A 12,696-nucleotide genomic window follows, 5' to 3' on the forward strand; every position below is an offset into this window, starting at 1 on the left:
CTCACAAAAAAAACATACTACTACATTAGTCCATCCCTGATGACACCAGTGCCAAAAACCAAAAAACAAAAATTGCACACGCTTAAGATTCCAAAATTGAAATTTATAAATATTATAGTCACTCATTATTAATGAGCTTAACTTGAGATTGACTTGAAATCAACTCAAATTAAGTCGAGTAGTAGTTTCTCAATGTTGAGTCAAGTACTTAATGAATAAATACTGGACTTGATGTTGAAAAACTATTACTGGACTTGAACTTGAGTTGATTTCATGTCAAGTAGCTTGAATATCAAGTCGAGCAGTGGATTCCGAATCCAGGAGCTAAGACATATTATGAATTTGTTGCTTAGTCTATTGCGGGTTTTTTAGCTGCCAGAGCAGCTCTGGAAATTTGTCTTTCAACAGGAGCTGAAGATGCTGGCGTTGATAAAAAATACGAATCAATATCAAAATAAGTTTGGAAACCATTATAGTGCCTCTTATACCCTTCTGAGATATCTTTAGAACTGTCAACACGTGATACACAGGAACACGAAGAAGACCAACTGATCAACCTAGCAGTTCTAGAAAACCATAGATCATCAATTTGAAGCCAGTCTGAATAGATTCTCCTCTGCTTTCAATTTTAGTTCTTTCCAATTATCACCTTCATAAAGTATGGTAGTATCATCTGCAACACTGATGATTTCATTTCTTTTCTAGGAACAATAGGCTGTTCACATGTATTATGAATAAAATTGAACCTAATACGGGTCCTTGAGGTACCCCAAATCCACAGGCACTCTTTTACTGATATTATATTATTTTCACAATATATGTTCTTTCCAACAAATAATTATCAATCAGTTTGTGTGACCTACCTCGAAATCTTTCGAAAGCGTTTCCTATATTGTGATATCGCTTTTATCTAAACGTCCTTTATGAAATCTGCAGGTGGATAAAGAGTATTTCTTGTTAAGGTGATACCAAGGATCAAATCGAATGATATCATGTATGCTGACATTTCCATCACGTTGAAAACTGCGAAACAGCCGACGCTAGTTCAGACAGTCGAGACTTGTAGATAGCAGAATGTGATGACGCCTGTTGGGCATCGCCCCCTCCGATCAACAATCAACGTCTAATAAACTTTTTGCCGAGAACGGTAGCGCGAAATGAAAGGAGAAGAATGAAGATGCGAGCCTCACCCTCCTCCTGCCCCCTGCGCAGTTCAGCCATCATCATCGCAAGGCTGCTACAAGGTCGTACGTTGTCCGAATCGTCGGACGTCAGTACGAGGTCGTAACACGTCATTTTGTTTTCATCTGCGTTCTCGGTCGGACGATATGATGTATCATAGATTCCTTCGTGTTTCCGTTGATGCTGCAGCTCTGTCTTCTTATAAGCGCATAATCTGCTTCGTTGTACATAGTATCATTATTGTCTCATTACAGGGGAAGAGAATGAACTCGAAATATATCGGATAGGTCTACGACTTCTTCTGTATTTTATAATCGTGATTGAATTCGATACAGGAAACATCCATTTCAAGGTCCATTGCTTCATCAAACATATTTTATTTCCTTTGGAATCACTTACGGACTAATCTGAAGGGAGATTTAGATTTCCTGGGAATATCATTTTACTCTTCATCATTGCGAACCCTATATACGTATATACAGACAAACTGTTATTCGTATGGTACCATCTGATCAAAGTTGTTCAGAATGGTCTCGAATGGATTTTGCGATCAGAAATGTTGAAATCAGATTCTGGTGAATGCTTCATTTGAGAGGAAGAGCCTTTAAAACCACTCTGCATGATAAGGCGTTCCACAAGTCAGTGTTCTTGGGTCATTTCTATTCTTATGGTATATCCGAGAAATCAATGCATGTTTATTTCATTGTAGAGATGAAGGAAGGTATGCCATTAACGATGAAAAATGAATCAGCCAAAACCGCATCGGCTTTGGCCGATGCACCAAAGGAGTCTGAATGTTAAAAAATAATCCGAAGCCCATTCGGAGTATGTTTTTGATCCATACATTCACGAATGTCTATTTTGAAACTTCTTTTTCTATTTTGTTGATCTTTTGTCTTCCGAGTTTGCTAGTTTTATAAATTCATTTCCTTTACTTTTCTTCAATCTTCTGCATTGTTCGCTTTTAATCTCTTGTTTTCTTCGCTAATATCGGTTTACAAGATACTTTGTCATTCATGTTTTTAATCGACGTATGGCTCATTTAAAAATTCCCGGCTTGACTTGATATTCAAGCTTCTTGACTTGGCTTGACTTGAAATCAAGTCAACTTCAAGTCAAGTAGTAGTTTTTCAATGTCAAGTCGGTATTTATTTATCAAGTACTGTATACAGAAGAACCAGAAATATCATCTATTTTAAAACGGAAACACAAAAAAACGCTATTAAACATAAATATAAAAAACTATTTTCTTCATATTGAGAAACCTCCAAGCACTATTTGATTATATAATTTTCCATCCAGAATCTAGACACATGAGGCCTCTTATGGATTTTTTCCCCTTATCTATTGCTGGTTTTTGTAACAGCTATAAAAGTTCTGAAACGTTGTCTTTCAACAGGAGCTGAAGATGTTGGCGTTGATAAAAGATATTTGGTGATTTTAGCCATGTTATGTTAAGTCAAGTACTTAAATTAATAATATAAATAAATACTTGACTTAACATTGAAAAACTACTACTTGACTTGAACTTTAGTTGATTTCAAGTCAAGCTCAAGTCAAGTAGCTTGAATCTCAAGTCAAGTAGCTTGAATATCAAGTCAAACATCAAGCTACCTGACTTGATGAATCCCTAGGCTCATGTCCAACAGTTAAAAATCAAAAAGTTTTGAGAGCAGGATTATCGATTAGATCTGATCCATTCAGCCACAGGATGAGCAGTCTGTGGAAATCTTAAGATTTGCTAATCGACAGTTCAGATCGACAGCCTGTGAGCGGATACCATCAATGGCATGAATATTTGATGAAATATTAGTTTGCAGTTCAGTGCACTAAAGTGGTTTCCCTGATGATATACATAAACTACTTCAAGCAGCTTCTTTTGATTCTAGCGAATTCACGCAACAGTTTCGACTGCTTCGAAGAGCACTATACCATTGTGCACTACCATGCGACAAAAGCGGGGAGTTAACAACCTGATCGCGTGAAACTTGCACTTGAAACGTACCCGTAAATTCGTGTGAAGATTCTCTATAGCATCCCGTGTGAGAAGAGATAGTCTCTTCGGTCCTGATAGCGTTTGTGTGAATTGCCATCATAGGTAACGATCCGTTCGGCCAATCTACACAGCCGGGGTAACCTTGTGAAGGTTGCCGGCGGACGGAGAGGTGAACCAACTCTCTAGCCAACTAGATCGGTGTCAAAACACCGGCAAGGTACCATCCGAGATGCGTCACGTCCTCTTGGCGTATTAATCGCATCTTTCGTAATAATAATGGCAATTTACGACTCTCAGAACGATGAGAACTGTTGTCCCGATTAGATATTTGGGTTTCGTACGATTCGATCACGATTTCGGTGAAATATCTACGTCGGGATCTTGTTGCAGCATTCCACTATGTTCGTCCGATAGATAATTCACTCGATATTGCATTCCTGGACATAGTTTTATGCACTTCGATCTTAATCTATAGATATAATTAAACGGTGATGTGTATTCTGATAGGCCATATTAGTGAGGTTCGAATTCTCCGGTTGTGAGATTGAAATTCTTATCATGGGTGGTTCAACTTTGAGACTTCAAAGTAATGATAATAAAATATGTTTGCTTTCAAATCAAACTTTTATGGATTTCAGTTAGATAGCCGAAACAATCATATCAACCGAGGCTCTCTACGTAGATCTCATGTTGTTAAACAAACATCTAATTTTGAGTACCCAAAGGTACTCGAAGGTTCATCATTAAAGCGTGTTTTCATGTCCATTGCTTCAACAAACATATTAAGTTTTTTTTGGAACTAGTCTCAAGCGAGATTTAGAATTCACAGGAATATCACTTTACTCTTGCTCATTGCGCACCCTATATACAGGAAAGATGATATTCGTATTGCACCATCTCATCAAACAGTACTAAAGATTGAAAAGGTGGATGACCCATTAATTTTTTGTTTGTTTGTCCAAATACTCATTTGTTGCATTGTCATGATGCAAGATGATTCGTATTATGGGTTTGTTTCTCTCAATTTACTGGAAACTTCAGTCAGACAAATGGTTTCATATCATCAGGTATGCTAGTCATACTGATGCTAAAACATCTCTCGATTTCTTGATATCTCACATGACGATCTTCATCAAGTAGTTTTTGCACAGCATCAATATTTTCCGGAAGAATGACGTATTTTGGATGACCTTTTTCGATTTCGTCCGTGAGCGAACTACGTCCACGTTTGAATTCAATGTACCAGCAATGGCTTTGAATGGTGATACATGCATTTTTTTAAGTTAGACCACGTCGAAAGTCATAATTTTCATAGTTCCATGAGTTAAATCCATATTTTGGCAGAGATAACATTTTCAATTTACTGTAAAAATAAAAATTGTGCTAGTACTTCAAATCGCTATGAGTACTTATAACACAAAAAATGTCAAATTTTTCGATGTCAATAGCAGTTTTCCCCTGGCAATATCAGTACTGCCAATTCTCAATACATAAATGGTAGCCCTCGTACGAGACTAAAGCTTCATTTGGGAAGAAGAGCCCTTCAATCCACTCTGCATGATGAGGCGTCCCACAAGGCAGCGTTCTTGGGTCATTTTTATTCTCATGGTACACTCTCGATGTACCAGAAATTCAATTCCCGTTTTTTCCTTGCTGAAAATCCATCTTTTCGCCAGCGGTTTGCGTTTCTCATAGATCAGAGGGCGATTGAAGGCACGTCACGAGTTTGAATAAATAAATCCACACGCTATGTGAATGCATGTGCGTAATTATTGTGCACGGTGTCTTCTGCATGAGCTGGTTCTCTACGACAGTACGTTAGAGAGTGATACAATGAGGTATCGTAGGAATCCCACGGGTAATTGTAGGCGCGACGTCCCTGGACAAGTCTGTCTTATTCCGCTGAAGACACCATGTCACCAATTGATATTGGAATGGACAAAAATGTTGGACATTTTGTCGCCTTTTCCTATTTCTAGTCTTGAAGGTTTCTTGGGTATAAGCATTCCGAAAGTAAACATAAATAAATCACACATTCATTCAGAATATCGATCAAATTTTTATTTCAATATAAAATTGCTTGGGCCTTGACGTTATGTGTGAAATACAACATCATTGAAATGTCTTCCGTGTAATCTCTCACCAATAACTTGACAGATGTTAGTTTTGAGATCGTCAATAATCTGAGGATTATCGACATGTACTCGATCATTCGTATAATTCCATAAAAAAACTCCGAAGGTTATAAATCACGAAATCTTGGTGGCCAAGCGAGAAATTACGCGTCCTGGTAATTTTTCTTGACATGAAACCAAAACGAGCCTTGTTCTGGGGATTGTTGCAACATATTGCTGGAACCACTTCCAATTGTATATCATTAATATCCTGCAAAAAAAAAATGGCTATAGCGATAAGAATAGACGACTTGAGTGACACCTTCTTCTTCTAAGAGGTACAGACCAATCACTGCACCATATCGAATTGCTTACCATACAGTACAGTGACTTTGAACAGTACAGTGAATATAATGCTCTCTCAGCAGTTACATGAGGATTTTCACAGTTCCATATTCCACAATTTGGCTTGTTTACTTAGTGTGAAAATGGGCTTCGTTGCTGAAGAAAATTCGATGCCAAAAAGCGTCATCCAAACTTTGTTGTTCAAATACACAATCGGCATATGTTCTACCCTTTCCATTGTTATCTGGCTTTAGTTCTTCTGTCAACTGAACCTTATTAAGATGAAGATGCGATTTCAGATGCAACATATGCAAAAACGTCATGATGGGCTGTAAGAGAGGCCCAAATGTTGTGCGCGCCAAGGAATGGATACATTTGGATCTTTTCCATAGAGTAATAAACATAGATAGAGGGAGTATACGCAATTTGACATGTTCCCCAACATGTTTATATGACGTTGTCGGATTGTGACATATTTTCAAATCCACAATTTTACTATATCGTTATGAATGTATATTTTATTGAATTAAATGTATTTATTTGAGTGATTCCCGATTAAATATGGAAATTTGAATATTTGGAATTCGTTATTTTCCCTGATTGTCGAATTCATAATAAGCCGAATATTTATTATTTTCTGTATCTACCTGCAGAAATCCAAGGTTTGGTAACTTTCGCTCTCCTAGTGTCATTGGTTGTTTCACGTTTGGCGCGTTTGAAGTTTGTTTTCTGAATTTCTGATATATTTAGGTATTTATTTCAGTATATTTTGAGTTAATGTGAAACTTTGATTCACTATGGGACATAAGATGTGCGTTCATTCACTCGCGAATTGAGTGAAATATCGTATCACTGATATGTTTTCATTTCCGCGCGCTTCATGTCAAATTTAATAGTTCATGTTTGGGACAAAATTTGCCTACTGAAAATGACATATGCTCCCTCTATCTATATTCATTACTCTGAGGAATTTTTTCCAACACTTTCACTTACATAACCAATATTTTCGGTTGAGTGTCATTTTTTTGATGTCTTCTGATATCAGGCAGATCCAATCGCTTGTAATTTTGTTACCAATTATACGCTTAGATTCATATTGCATAATGAATTTTTTGAAAATCCTGTTCTACGAATGCAGCTATGACATAAACCAGTGCCGGCTTCTGCAAAATTATACTTCGCTTCGAAGAGCAGATTTTCTTTATGGAAATTCACTTTCAGGGCGACTCGTAGCATCGAGCAGTGTGGATGTGTCAGATTTTGCGATGTTATCCTCGCCATATCCGTCGTTGTCTCATAAATACGAACTAATGCACATCCTATTTGCACAATTAGCGGAATTATTGCTTGTTAGGATGCTTGCCGAGCAAATAGAATTCCTGTTCGACAAGAAAACGTCGCGGATCGCCTCTTTGAAGAGACACATTCCCACAGGATACTTTTTATCGGCTTATTTGAGGTCCGTGACGGAAATCGCTGTCTTGTTCACTTTCTTGTATTTCGACGAGGATGAAATATAAATCCGTGTGGTGGTGATGTGTGTTGGGATGTTTTGACGTGCGTCTTTGACGGCAGATTGTAAATTAGACGATTGATTGACTAACCTGTTTAACAGGCCGATTGAGAAGTCCCCGGTCTACCATAGCAAACACATTTTATTGGCAAAATTCGATTTTATTATTCAACATTGCCTTCGAAGGCGATACATCGATTATAGCGATCTTCCAACTTTTCGATATCATTTTTGTAGATACCATTTTTATAGTACGATTTGTCTTTCGCTTCAAAATAGGCCTCAGTTTCGGCGATGACTTCTTCATTGGCGCTGAATTTCTTCCCAACTAGCTTTTTTTTGAGGTCTGAGAATAGGAAAAAGTCGCTGAGGGCCAGATCTGGCGAATACGGTGAATGCAGAAGCAATTCGAAGCCGAATTTGCCATTGTTTTCATTGATTTGTGACACGGGGAATTGTCTTGTTGAAAAGGCATCTCTTTTTCTTCAAATGGGGCCGTTTTTTGCCGATTTCATCCTTTAAACGATCCGATAACGCAATATAATAATCGCTGTTGATGGTCTGGCCCTTTTGGAGGTCATCAATGAATATTATACTTTGCGCATCCAAGAATACTGATGCCATTACCTTGTCAGCTGACTGAGTTTTTTCCTCGTATTGGATTCGGTTCATCGTGTGCAGTCCAGTCAGCCGACTGTCGATTGGACTCTGGAATGAGATGATGGAGTCATGTTTCATCCATTGTCACATATCGACGCAAAAATTCAGGTTTATTGCACTTAAACAGCTTCAAACACTGCTCAGAATCGTTAACACGTTGTTGCTTTTGATCGATTGTGAGCTCGTGCGGTACCCGCTTTGCACACAGCTTTTTCATGTACAAATATTCGTGAATGATATGATGTACAGGTTCAGATAATATCTTCACAATGTTTACTAACTCAATCAACTTCACTTCACGGTCATTCAAAATTATTTAGTGAACTTTTTGATTTTTTCGTCGGTGAAAGTCTTTTTAGGGCGTCCACTGCGTTCGTCGTCTTCGGTACTCATTTCACCACGTTTAAACTTAGCATACCAATCAATGATTGTTGATTTTCTTGGTGCATATCCCCGCAAACTCTTTATCAGATCAAGATTTTGTTTGTAATGTATTTTTCCCCTTCAAAAAGCAATATTTTATCAGCAGACGAAATTATTTTTTTTCAATAACACAAATAACAAAAGTAGCTACACTCACAACGCAATATCTCACATACTAATGGTCAGACTGCTGTCAAATTTTGACAAGTATCATCTGAAGGTGTCAAGACTCCTTACCAAGAGTATAAAGGTTGGTACTAACTAAAAGTCATATGGATTTAATACTAGCTCAGACATCTGTGCATCAGACGGGGGACTTTTATGTATTTGGATTTTATTATTCTGAAGGGAATGGACTCAAAGTTGTCATTTTTTTTATATTTATATTGAATTACCTTCATCAAGTAGACTCAATAAACTTTTATAATGAAAACTGTTATTGTTGTTTGGCAATTCGCGAACTTCTCTATATTAAGTTTCATCCAAAATAATTGCAGATTATACGTTTCACACCCTCAAAAGTATGATTTGTATGTTGTATAAGTTGAGCAATTCTCAAAGTTCGTACTAGTAGTCGCGTTACTTTCAAATCTTGCGATGAACGCAATTCCTGAAACCGTAGGGCGTAATCACCACCGTGTCCAATGGAAATGTTCACGAAAGAATGTTCTCCTGGCGAGATATTAACTTTTTCCATGAACATTACGGAGTTATTAACGGTAACGATGGGAAAAACGCCAATGATTGCGTTCGTTCAACCTGCCAGTACCGAAAACGCAGGGACGTGGGGAGGGGGGGGGGGCTAGCTCGGATATCGAAGATGCACCTCGGCGGGGCGAGGTGTACCTGCATATTAAAACTGCCGAAAAAGCCCCCTCTATCGGCCGATTCGTACAGACGGGCTTCTCGAGAGTTTCCAGCAAAAAGTCGTTTGAAGTTCTGGGAAACGGGCTAAGTCCCCCCAAATGATGTCGTTGCGCGCGAGAGTAATTGGGGGCTTTCCAGGAAGTTCGAGTTGGTCGTTCCAGTTTTTCTGATGCTGCTGGTTGCAACTAATTAATTAATTACCGAATTTCTGTTGCTATGGGGCTTTCCGCTCGGTTATCTTGGTTGGTTAAGTCGTTTATTCGTCTTTTTGTCGCGAGGCTTGTGCATTCGATCGATGTATTGACGAAACATCAAGTGAATTATCAGTAGTATTATTGATAATATACGAGATAATTTCATGACAATCGAATGCTCGAAAGCTAATCTTACCAAGATACTAGGTTGAGAAATTTGTCATAAAATTATGAATTTGACAAAAAATTGTCCAGTAGACAAATACAAAAAAGGTGGGTCTGCTGGAAAAAATTCCGAACTTGATTAAACTTGACGAGGGCCGAAGAACCCCAACATTTTTGGACTTTTTTCGGGTTATTTAAAGGGTGTTTTTTTTAGAGCTATAGAACTTTAAATTGCAATAAAACAACGATGGATTATTCGATTGACATGAATTTCATCTATCCGCATGATAATCTTGTGGCATTACATTTTAAATATGATTTCTGGCATATGACCGCCACGGCTGGCTCGGATGTAGTCCAATCTGGACGTCCAATTTTCGATGACTTTTTCCAACATTTGTGGCCGTATATCGGCAATAACACGGCGAATGTTGTCTTCCAAATGGTCAAGGGTTTGTGGCTTATCCGCATAGACCAATGACTTTACATAGCCCCACAGAAAGTAGTCTAGCGGTGTTAAATCACAAGATCTTGGAGGCCAATTCACAGGTCCAAAACGTGAAATTAGGCGGTCACTAAACGTGTCTTTCAATAAATCGATTGTGGCACGAGCTGTGAGACATATTGCGCCGTCTTGTTGGAAGAATAGCTCCTGGACATTATGGTTGTTCAATTCAGGAATGAAAAAGTTAGTAATCATGGCTCTATACCGATCACCATTGACTGTAACGTTCTGGCCATCCTCGTTTTTGAAGAAGTACGGACCAATGATTCCACCAGCCCATAAAGTGCACCAAACAGTAAGTTTTTCTGGATGTAACGGTGTTTCGACATACACTTGAGGATTAGCTTCACTCCAAATGCGGCAGTTTTGTTTGTTGACGTAGCCATTCAACCAGAAGTGCGCTTCATCGCTAAACAAAATAAAATGGACGTAGTGCGCCATACGTATTCCGCACAGAACCATTATTTTCGAAATAAAATTGCACTATTTGCAAGCGTTGTTCAGGCGTGAGTCTATTCATGATTAATTGCTAAACCAAACTGAAAATAAATCACTTGACAGCTGTTAAATCGGTCGCCATCTTGAACAGTTATGCCAACTTAAAGTTATATACCTCGAAAAAAAACACCCGTTACTACATATATTATCATATTTCTGGTATAATCAATCAAAAATAAATCCTCTTCATGTTACTCCGGAAGCAAAGTTGTACGCCTTTGTATTTTGGAAAAAATCGTTAAAATAGGAAAAGTGGAGCATAATCGAGCACTACTTTCGGACAGCAAGCATTGACAGATGCCAAGGATTTTCCGTCGATAGAAATAGAAAATATCAATTCTTCTACAGTGTATATCCATGGATATCGTATAAAAAAAAATAAAAAATTTGGCAGAAATAAGTAACGCGTTTTTTTGCAGCCATGAAGTTCTCCATGCGGCAGACGATCCCATCAAACGAAGTTTACGGCGAAGTACGCACATCTCGCGCGGCCCGAAACAGATAAAATCCACAAAGCCAGAGACGCTTCTCTTGACAGAGATAGCGCCGTCGCCGTCCAAGAAGTATCAATTTTACCACTTTTAGCCGAGAAAGACATCACTCTCGATTTTTGCCCACGACATCGTCGTCGTCGTCACGCAACAGATGAGAGAGAGACAGAGAGAGCGACCGGTTGCGCGTAAACGTCTAGGAGGAGCCCCCGGATTTCAATTTTCTAACGATAATCGACACTCGCGTGTTCGCGGGCCGCGGCAAAAAAAGGCCCGAGCGGCAGAGAGAGAGAAGACGGCCCGCGGGGCCCTCGGCTGCGTACTCCCGATGGCAAATTGAGCGCGGTAATGAGGCTCGCGGCGTCCGGACGGGCAGGTTGGCGCCAGACGCGGCAGATCAAGAATGCCTTGCCGGATCGCGTATGATTGTATACAACGCGATGGTATTCCGCGATTTTGTACGAGGCGTTGCCGACTTAGTGTAACTGTATTTTTGTGGAAAATAAAGAGTTTTCATTTTATCTTATAAAATTGAAATTGAAATATCGGCATCGACTGCTTGGTCATTAGTCGTTTAGTTTATAGCATATACATATACAGTTAACAAAATGGAAATACGTATACATCACATGTAAAAGTTAAAATAATTGTGAAAATAAAAGTTTTATAAAAGTAAAATAATTACAAAATAAAACCCGAATAAAAACAAGCAGAAAATCTAAATTTGATGAAGTAAATTGGATACTCTCAGATATTTCATCAGTTCCTTGATATTTTCTGTAGAGAACTTTCGGAGATTTGTGGGCAAATTCAGCTAATTTCTTATATTCTAGTATTTAGCGCAGTGCAACAGAACATGTTCAACGATAATGACCTCCCTAATATTTTATTTTTATTATTCACAAAAGGAAAAAGTAGGGGTTTCCGCCCCTAAACTCAAAATTACAAAAATAAAATGGAATTTATAAACTATTTCAATACTGAAGAAACCTGCACATAACACACATAACAGGCCAATTGAAAAGTCCCCGGTCTACCATAGTAAAACACATTTTTTTTTGGTAAAATTCTTATTCAACATAGTTGCCTTCGAGGGCGATACAGCGACTATAGCGATCTTAAAAACTTTTCGATACCATTTTTGTAGTACGATTTGTCTTTCGCTTCCAAATAGGCCCCAGTTTCGGCGATTACTTCTTCATTGGCGCTAAATTTCTTTCCAGTGAGCCTTCTTTTGAGGTCTGACAACAGGACAAAGTCGCTAGGAGCCAGTTCTGACGAATACGGTGAATGCAGAAGCAATTCGAAACACAATTCATGCAATTTTGTCATTGTTTTCATTGATTTGTGACACGGCGCATTGTCTTGATGAAACAACACCTTTTTTTCATCAAATGGGGCCGTTTTTTAACGATTTCATCCTTTAAACGATCCAATAAACGCTATACAATAATCGCTGTAGATGCTTTGGAGGTAATCAATGAATATTATACCTTGTCCATCCCAGAATATTTATGCCATAACCTTGACAGCTGACTGTTGTGTTTTTCCTCACTTTGGATTCTGTTCATCGTGTGCAGTCCACTCAGCTGACTGTCAATTGGACTCCGGAGTGAAATGATGGAGCTATATTTCATCCATTGTCATATATCGACGCAAAAATTCAGGTTTATTGCACTTGAACAGCTTCAACCACTGCTCAGAATCATTAACACGTTGTTGCTTTTGATCGATTGTGAGCTC

At 38.5% G+C, this 12,696-nt stretch overlaps 1 protein-coding gene across 4 annotated transcripts in view; it reads left to right on the forward strand.

Annotated features, from left to right (window-relative positions):
* Positions 1 to 12,696, forward strand: part of LOC123681047 (telomerase-binding protein EST1A) — an 83,789-nt gene that overhangs the window by 48,033 nt on the left and 23,060 nt on the right. The gene's annotated exons all lie outside the window — the stretch shown is intronic.

This window comes from Harmonia axyridis, chromosome 5, assembly GCF_914767665.1.
Source record: "Harmonia axyridis chromosome 5, icHarAxyr1.1, whole genome shotgun sequence".
Lineage (NCBI taxonomy): Eukaryota > Metazoa > Arthropoda > Insecta > Coleoptera > Coccinellidae > Harmonia > Harmonia axyridis.